Genomic DNA, 9,766 nt, shown 5'->3' with positions numbered 1-9,766 from the left:
CAAATTTTATTAAGCTGGTAGTATAGCATTTTAGAACTTAGTATGCCATCATTAATTCTTTCCTTGTAGTTTAAACATGATTAAATGATATCAATGTTTAAAATTAATTTTCCAGTCCATATCATTCGTATGTAGATGACTTTCTATTTCAATAGCATGTTTATATATAACTCCAAATATTCACTTTATTTCACAAAGAAGTTTATTTGACAAATAAATAAAGACAAGACATTTTATTGCAAAATTTTAAGAATAATGTAAAGCTTGGCCCTCTGAACAAAAGTAGAGTTGATTGTGTAGGTCATGCAGTAATCTAGCAGTTATTGAGGTGGTAAATGTCCTGGCAGGCAGGAGGCCATTTCCATGGAGGAGGTGAAATGGAGGGTCACTCATAGAATCAAGGGGAGACACAGTGGTGACAGCTCCTAAAAGGGACAGTCATAGGATGTATCTGACAATGGGATTTTTACATGCTGGTGTTCTACAGACAGATTTGTTATGAGGAGTCACAGTTGCTAATGATACAGTTTCATGTCTCTGCCTTCCTGAAACTTTCAGTTAAAAACACAATAGGCGTTAGTCTGTTTTTTTAGAGGTATTGCAGCACCAGTGTGAGAAGTGAGTTATGATGCAGGGATTTTACTGTATGAATGGTACCAGGGGATTATTAATCTTTCAGTGTCATTTTATGCTTAAGTCTTAGAAAGGCTAAGTGAATTCTTCCAGGTCACACTGTCATGGTAAGGATGTAACTAGACTTTCCTTTTCATTTGTCTTTCCGTGTTTCATAAGTCCCTGGCATAATGAAGTAAGAAGCTGATCCGTATTGCTAAGACACAGATGTCAGCAGCTGCTTTTCACAGCCCAAACACAGATACTGCCAAGATGTCAAACACTTGGCCCTGACCTGAAAGGCACTGGCAATTCTTTTTCTCGAATCACTTCTAGGCTTTAGATGCTCTCCTGAGTTGGCTATCCAAATAGGCTAGTAATAAAACACCATTTTCTCACTATTCACCCTGTCAAAGCTACCAGCATCACTAGCCTAGGATACTTCAAGAATCTTAGTAGGTTTTTGCATTTCTTGTTCTCTGTATTTCCTTGCAACCCAATAGCTACAATGATATACATCTCTATCTCTATCCTCCTATAAACACATGTATCTACTATACATCTACAACCTACCAGTCAATTTGCTTATTTACCATTTAATCCACTTACCATATCAATCATTTGTCATCAAATTCATCAGTTATTACATGTCTGTAATCAATCATCTATTTATATATAGCTATGTTATCTACTTACCATTCATCAGTTTTATCTATGTATCTAAATCATCTATTGTCATCAATTATCTATTATCTTAATCAACATGTCTCTTTCTATTTAGCTATCATCTACTTATCATATGCACATTTAACATTTATCTGTTTACCATCTCTATCATATTTATCTTTATTAATCAATCCTTTATCATACATTTTAAATTATTTCATATCTGTTCCTTGCTTAAAGTTCTCCAATGGCATCCCCCTTTAGTATACATACAGACAATCCACTTTCTCTTAGCCCAGAAGATCATCTGGAGTTTTGTGTAGGCTGATAAATACAGATCTATTTGGACTCTTCTACAGGCAGCCATTCAGTTTGGCTAGTATCATTTTTGGAAGATGCTTTCTTTTTTTTTTTCATTGTGTATTTCTGGCTTCTTTTCCAAAAATCAAGTGTTCATAGGTATGTAGGGTTTTGTCCTTGGTTTGATCTTTCAATTGTTTTGTTCTCATTTTTAATTAGTTCTTTGAGAATTTCATATAACGTTTTTTGATTATAGTCACCTCTCCCCAAACTCCTGTAAGACTAAGCCCCCCTTTCTACCCATCAAATGCTCTTTTTCCCTTTAAAAACCAATTCATGCTGCTCTTATCTTCTTGGATGTGTGGGCTTTCACTAGAGTGTGGTTGAGCTTCCAGTGGTTGCCCTCTTAAGGAAAACGGATTCATTCTCTCCCAGTAGTTAACTCAACTAGATGTGGGGTTTCATGTCCACCTCTCCTCTCCATACCAGGGTTTTGTCTGGATTGAGCTTATACAGGTCTGTGAATATGTCATTACCATTGTGAGCTCACAGGGGCAACTGCCATGCTGTGTTCAGAAGATACTGTTTCCTCCATCATCTACTGCCCCTCCTTCCACCGTGACCAGTGAGTCCTGAGAGGAGGCTGTGTGACACAGATGTTCCATTTATTCTTTGCACCTTGATCAGCTGTGTATCTCTATTAATCACGATCTCCCACAAATTGAGTGTTCGCTGGTGAAGTCTGAGAGGTGCATTAATCTATGGGTATAACAGTAAGTTATTAGGAGTCAGTTTAATACTATAATTATATTAGGTTCTCAAATAGTTCCTATCTAGCCACAGATTCTTGTCCTGATAATGATGCCAGATATGTCTTTTATCCTCTGGAGTTGACCTTAAATCCAATCAGAAAGTGGTGGGCTGCTCACGTGACATTCATGCTTTTGTTGTTCCAGGGTATGTCTTGCCATGTTAGTCATGGTAGCTTGCAGGATTCACGCTCAGTGTGATGGATGATTATTCTTTTCCTCCGTGGGCTTATGTAGTACTTTCTGTACTATCGCAGATAGCTATTGGGAGGAGTATCAGCTTGACTTCTTCATGCTCTATAACTCAAGTATGTGGTGACTTCAGCAATAGGGTCTTACCATCAAGTGCTGGAGTGTAGCTTATACCATTAATAGTCTGTAATGTTTGGGAGTCTATGGGATCTAACTGGCCAACAGCTCCCTAAGAGGTATCCTGTTCTTAGCAGAAGGCTCTGTATTTGTTAGCTTGTGATGTTTAGTGGAGGCATTGTCAACCTGTCATAGGGTGATTCCTTTTTAACTTTCACATATATTCAGAAGCTTCTATACTAGAAGGTTCCCATGTGGTTTTATTCACGTGTAGGAAGAAACTCAGAAAAAAAGGAAGGAAGAAGGACTAGGAAACAGAACAAGTTGAAATTCCCACTCCAATTTGCCATATGGTTAAGTGTGCAAGGCTGGTGGAATTCCCCGACTGTACACAGTTTAGTCTGGTGTCAGTGGGCAATCAGCCATACTATAAGCATCAAACCTGACTGGGAGACAAAAACATGGTGCATTTGTTAGTTTAGAACTAATGTTTGGCTTTTTTTCTAGTACACATGACTTAAGTTTATCTAAAATTGTAGACAAGCCTTTCCTACCAACCAAATACTCTTCATTTGTTTACAAACAGTTGTAATTCGGGTTCCACTGGATTCATCCACAAAGACAAACAGGAAGGGATGCTTAAACTTCACAACATAAACAGTTGACCAATGATGGGCTGCCGACAGTTATGGCCAGGTGCTCCCCAGTGCTCGCATGATTCCTCTTCTGATCTATGGACTCCTTAGCTTGGCATATGGTAAGAGAGATACAGTTCTTTCCTAGTCAGAGATTTCTTCATTTGCTTTGTGTGAATTTTGCTAGTTCCATCCTCGGTCCTGCCTCTTCCAATGGGGTCTTAGAGGGAATGTGTCATAAAACCAGAGGCCAGGGATTTGATTACAACACAGCTATCTCCTCGACAGATTTTCATGTAAGCCACATTTATTCCTATACATTGGCCTCACCTGCTATCTTTGTGGTGTTGATGTGAAGGCTAACGGAGTTAAAAAGAGAGCAGGGTTGGGCTGGGGGCTTCCGTCCTGTAAGAAGCATTTTGTTCAGCTTAGCTGTTAGCTTTTTTCCAGTAGATTTGATTTCGTTTTATTTGCACTTGTTCAGATTTTACGTTATTAATAACTAGTGTTTTCAACAGTATTCTTAAGGAGGCTGTTTCCCCATCCTATTCGTACAACTTCATCTATAAATTGCTTATTGCTCAGGACATAGTTTCTGTAATATATATTGTGCATTTTTCTGTCCAGTAGTTATTTCACTTTATATGTCAGAATTTGTGTTGAGATTTATCTGTGTGTGTGTGTGTGTGTGCGTGTGTGTCTATGTGTGAGACAACAACTTGAGGGAGTCTATTTTCTATCCATCATGTGGGGTCCTGAGAGTCAAACTCAAGTTCCTCAGCCTGGTTACAAATAATTTTCTCCTGTGAATCTCTCCTAGGCACCTGTCTCATTTTTACAAAGCATTCGTGCAAATGCCGAGGAGATGGTTCGGTGGGTAACTGCTTGCATAGAAAGCAAGAGGACTTGAGTTTGGATTCCCGGCACCCATAAAAAGAGAGGTGAGGTGGCACATGCTTGCTATACTCTCAGCGCTAGGAGGCTTCACCCAAAAAATAGGGTGAAGAGCAATCCAGAAAGACACTCAACAGCGACCTCTCACCTCCACGTGTATGTACATGAAAATGCATGGGCACATACATACATCCCCCTTATTATACGCAGCAGGCACGCACACACATGCACACATGTGCACACACATGCACGCACACACACACGCATGCACGCACACACACACACACACACACATACCGTTTTTCACTTTCTCATAGCTTTTCACTCTTACATCGTTTGTCAATGAAGTATCTTTCTCTCCTCCTATGGGCATTCCCAGAATCGCTAGACTTGAATAGGTGATTGAGCGAACTTAGAATGGTTGGACTAGCTCATTCTAGATGTATTGTACCTGGATGAACGTATTACATTGTCCTTTCTGATGTAGATTATTTGAAAGTACCCCCCCCCTGAGTTTTTCTAAGTCCTGAGCGCTTCCCATATATTCATCTAACGAATTATCCTTTTTAAAAAACATCAGATATGGCCAGAGCAAATTTTTTTATGCTGAAACTAATGAATGCTCTCTGATACAGAGTTCTTCTTTCTCTGCTAGTATCACTAGTCTCTCTGCACACTCCAGGGCTTTGCTCCGTGGGCCCTGGCCAGCTGCCTCTGTATTCTTTCCCTCTGTAGCCAGCTTATTTCATTATCCTGCTTCTGGCAGAAAGAATTGTTTCTTGATTAATATCTGAGCTGAGAACGGTTTCTCAGTTGAGCAAAATTATCAAAGCTCTACTAGACTTGTTTATGTAATGACTTGCTATTTCCTCAGCCCCTTCTAAGGGCAGCTGCTGAGGCCCTCGCTAACTAATGAGTAGATCTGTTATGGTGAGGCACCCTGTGACTTACACCATCTGGCTGATGGTTATTGGACCAGGGAGGTGCATCTACCCCAAGGCCCTGTTTCAGCAAAGCAAGAAACCTATGGCTTGCATAGCCTGGCCAAAATAAAAATATTTTTTGGGAAAATAGCCCATCAGATCCATGCCTTCGGAATTTAGAATTTGGAAACAGACCTGCCTAAGGCAGTTAACCTTAGGGACATGTATCGAATGTGTGTATGAAGTGTTGCTATTGTGTAGAGGGGGCTGAAATAATCACTCAGAGGTATGCAAGCTGAAGCAGGAAAGAGTCCCTGGAAAAGAGACAGACAGATGAAGTAGCTGCCAAGACCACAGGCAGAAGGGTCTCAAAATGTGTGTTCTGTGGAAGGGAGAGGGGAGCCACACTCTGTAGGCTCTTTTGTAAACCCTGTGAACTTCAACTGCACAGCACCGCTGCTCTCAACATCCAGGTGTCTTGGCTTATCCCTAAAATGCTGTGTATGAACACGTTTTTATGCTTGTGATTTGTGAAAACGAGTGTTTGTTTGTTGAAGAAGGGACAATACTTCCCATGTAGCTCCAGTGGACTTTGTCAGTAGGTCAGGATGATTTCTGCTAAAGCACTTCCTAGCCCTTGTGTGTAACGGTAACAAGGGAGTTTTATTGTTTATTGCTGCTTAGTTGAGTCTTGGTCGGGCATCAACTACTCCTCTTTGCTTGTCCCTTCATCTGCCTGTCAATCTCGTAAGTGTCCATCAAACTTTAGTTACTCTTCATACCTATGAGATCCCTCTAGAACAGGTGCTAAGGAATTGCCTGCTTCCTCTGTATGAACATTAAACCTTGTTCTTCATTCAGACACTGCGAAAAATTTCATTCAGTAGGGATTATACTATGTGAGGATTTGGAATAAAACCACACAGCTAGTAAAACACAACTTATGAACATAAAAAGTATTTAGACCGTTTCTCAAGACAGTCATTTCAATTGTTTGATATGCGCAAAAACAAAGTTAGTGAACACATGCATTTCTCCTTATGCTGAGCTTGAGATCTCCAGAATGCATTCATTTTGTAACTGAAAGTTTGGGCTATGTGATGAGCTTCTCCATTCTTATGTGTTTTATGAACTAGTAGCGTCTGCATATAAGTGAGTTCATACAGTATTTATCTTCTTATGTCAGACTTACTTTACTCAACATATGAATTCCTATATTGTTCATCACAAATGGCAGCATTTTCTTCTTCTTAAGGCCAAATTGTATTTCACTTTGTATATATACCACATTTCTTTACTCATTCATTTCCTGGTAGATACTTAGGGTGTTTCTTCCCCTTCATTAATGTAAATGATTCTATAGTGAAAACAGAAGTATATAAATGTCTTCAGCGTAGTTGTTTTATTTCCTTTGGGTTATGTTTGTATACACATGAAACACAATTTATTTCTTTACATAATAACAGTCTAAAGCAAGGAGAGCATTTACAGATGGAAATTGGCTCATATAATCCTTATATGCAATTATACATTGTGGGTATCTTCATCTATTTTGTTTGGCTATAACAAAATACCTAAAGCCCGGAATTTCATATAGCAATTATGTTTAACCCACAGCTTTAGAGGACTAAAAAACATGGTGCTAGCCGCTGCTTGACTCCATTGAAGGCTTTCTGGCTATATTACAGCATGTCAAGATGACATTACGTGGGGTCCATATTAGAAGGAGTGTTCACATGGTGAAAGAAGAAGCAAAAGAAGGGGGTGTGGCCAGTTCCCTCTTTGTATAACAACCTTCTCTTGGGAAAACTGGTACCCTACTTACTAGACGTACGCCACCTGTGAGACCCAGCATTCAAGTATTCATGAAAGTGGTACCTGGATGACTCAGTTACTTTCCATAAAGGTTCTATTTTTTTCTTAAAGATTCTACTACATAAACACTGGCAAACTGAAGACCAAATTTTAAACACATAAACCTCTTGAGGACAAACCACTCCCAAAACATTGCAGGTCCTCTGACCTTCACCATCTCCCAACAGTCAATGAGAAGAAAAGTCTTACAGCTATTTGACAGGAAATAACCGAAAAATTGTATCCACATTGAACCTTCTCATGTTCTAAAGACCCTTGTAACATTGCTGCATGAAGAAGAAACACGTGTCTCTCAAAGTGTGTCTGTAGAATGCATATTTTCTAGAATCTATTAAATATTTCCTGGGAAAACTAAAGTTTCTATTTCAACACTGTCAAGTCCTTCATGCAAAGAACTCAAATTACTTCATGTGTTATATATTCCTGTACAAAATAAGCAGAATATTAAATGTTGATACATTTCCTTTGCTTTTCTTTGTGAATTTTTTCTTAGCATTGAAGGTTTTGTACATGTTAAGCTGTTTCTTTGCCAGAGAACTGTATTTCCAGTTGACAATTTGTAAACAAATGTGTGTAGACAGGACTTTATACACATTGCTGATACCTCGATGTTTATATATATCTTTCACTTTACATTTTTCAAAAGGTTTTATTGTTAACAAGACATATGACATTAGTCTGTATTTTACATATTCACTCCATGTGTTAAATATTTCTTTCAAAAAAGATCTATTTTTATGTCTGTGTGTTGACCTATCCATTCTTTAGCTCTTTATTTGTTTTGAAATTTTTTGGCAGAATATTTCATAAGACAGATACAACAGATGAATGATGGAAAATGAAGAAGAGGAGTAAACAGACACTAATTTTATTTAGTCATAAAGAGAATGAAATTGGTCTGCAGTCATACCACCCTGAACGCGCCTGATCTTGTCTGATCTCGGAAGCTAAGCAGGGTCGGTCCTGGTCAGTACTTGGATGGGAGAAGATGAAATTGGTGGGCAAACTGATGGAACTGATTGGAGAGCAGTTCATTAAGTGAGGCACCTTAGACTCTGAAAGATGAACAGCGTATGTTTTCTCTAAAGACTAGCTGCATGTTATACATGTGGACTTAAGGGAAGCATGGGGAGAGGGTACTAGAACACACGTGATACAGTGTGTAGAAAAGTAGAGTGGAATAGCACAGCTGGGATGAGTGACGGGGGAAAAGGTGGGAGAGCTGGACTACCCAAATTCACATATGGAAGCAAACGTCACGAGGAAACTTGCCACTCTATACGCTAATTAAAAAGTAAAGCATAGCTCCAGTTATCCCTTGCCCCTAGTGAGGTGACCTCACAGCTGCTTTTATTAAGTGGTAAGTCTCCTTCCCTTCCCCTCCACATACGCTGATCCTGAGACTTGTGACTTGCCACGGGGAGTGACGGCGATACAAGGTGTGGCTTCTGGCCCAAGAAGTCTTGGAGCTCCCACTTCCATCCTTGCAAAGAGTCTTAGTCTGGATTAGCAAGTGACAAAAGGCAGGCTGAGAACGCCAAGTAGACAGACGGGTGATGTGGAGAACGACCCTAGAACGGCAGCCCCACAGCTGTGAGAGCACCTTCTCAGATCCCCCAGCCCTTGCGATGAGACCCCACTAACACTCCATGAAGCAAGAGATGAGACATGTCCTATGAACCCTGCTCACATTCCTGACCTGCAAAGTTGTGAGTAACACAGAACAGGCTGTTTTGAGCTCCCGAGTACTGGAATGGATCTGCATGCAGCAATACTTGGTGCAACTCTTTTACTCTCTCTGACCTCGCATGTCTTTCAGGGAGAGAATCATACCTAATGCATTGTTTTGGTGTTTCTTCACAGAGTAATCTCCTGGTTACACAAGAGCTGTAACTGAATTAATTCCACCTTGTATGTCTCGAGAAAAATATCTCAAGATTAAGTCCGATAAAGTTCTGCAACTGTCAGTGTGATTTTGAAAGGCAGCGTTGTTACGACTTGACATTTGAATTCATGGCATTGTACAAATCACTAGATCACACAAGTCTGTGGTGCCATTGATCAAGTCTCTAAACCTGTCTCAACTCTACCCAAAATGGGTAAAATCGTAGTCCTGTGGCCAAACCCCAGAGAGAGCCACTATGACAATAGAGGCTCGAAGTGGATACGAATAAAAGCAACAGAGGAATGAAGAGAATGGGAATGCAACCACTTCAGACCTTAAGGCAGCTTCACGAACCTGTTCTAAAGCAATAAAAGTAGCATGAGAGTTACAACATATATCCCACTAAGCTCCTTACTGTCTATAATAATAAAAAAAGAGGTGGAGCAAACAAGTATCAAATGACACTTAGAGCAAAATGTCACTAACACACCAAATAATATCCATGGCTTTTATGATGATTAAAATAAAGGAAGACATTTTTTGAATAAAATATATTTCAAAAGAGGTGTGTGTGTGTGTCTCTGTGTGTGTGTGCCTGTGTGTGTGTGTCTGTGTGTGTGTGTCTGTCTGTCTGTGTGTGTGTCTGTGTGTGTGTCTGTGTGTGTGTATGTGTGTGTCTGTGTGTGCACTAGGAACAACCCTCCTCTCTTTCCTAGAGATAGGTGGGTCATACATATAAGAAAAACATTGAATTGCTAAGAAGAGGTTTTGGTCACTTTCCTTTAAATAAGTAAATTTAACCTTCTGATTGGTTGGAAATGGGTTCCTACCTTTACTTCTCTGACAGGTACACAGGGG

The 9,766-nt window shown here is 39.8% G+C and overlaps 1 long non-coding RNA gene across 3 annotated transcripts; it reads left to right on the top strand.

Moving 5' to 3' along the window:
* The first annotated feature begins 2,180 nt into the window (after window positions 1–2,180).
* LOC121141327 lies at window positions 2,181–9,470 on the top strand. 3 transcript variants are annotated; one of them, XR_005878205.1, is made up of 5 exons: window positions 2,181–2,351; window positions 3,283–3,453; window positions 4,152–4,272; window positions 7,822–7,989; window positions 8,887–9,470. It is a non-coding gene; the product is annotated as an uncharacterized LOC121141327 (long non-coding RNA). The 3 variants fall into 3 exon arrangements; XR_005878203.1 differs by having other exon boundaries at window positions 7,822–9,470; XR_005878216.1 differs by lacking the exons at window positions 7,822–7,989; window positions 8,887–9,470 and adding an exon at window positions 6,766–7,486.
* Window positions 9,471–9,766: the final 296 nt, after the last annotated feature.

The sequence above is a fragment of the Mesocricetus auratus genome, unplaced genomic scaffold (assembly GCF_017639785.1).
Source record: "Mesocricetus auratus isolate SY011 unplaced genomic scaffold, BCM_Maur_2.0 Super-Scaffold_2245, whole genome shotgun sequence".
In the NCBI taxonomy this organism is placed as follows: Eukaryota; Metazoa; Chordata; class Mammalia; order Rodentia; family Cricetidae; genus Mesocricetus; species Mesocricetus auratus.
Note: the sequence above shows the minus strand (reverse complement) of the source record. Positions and strands in the feature narration are given on the sequence as shown.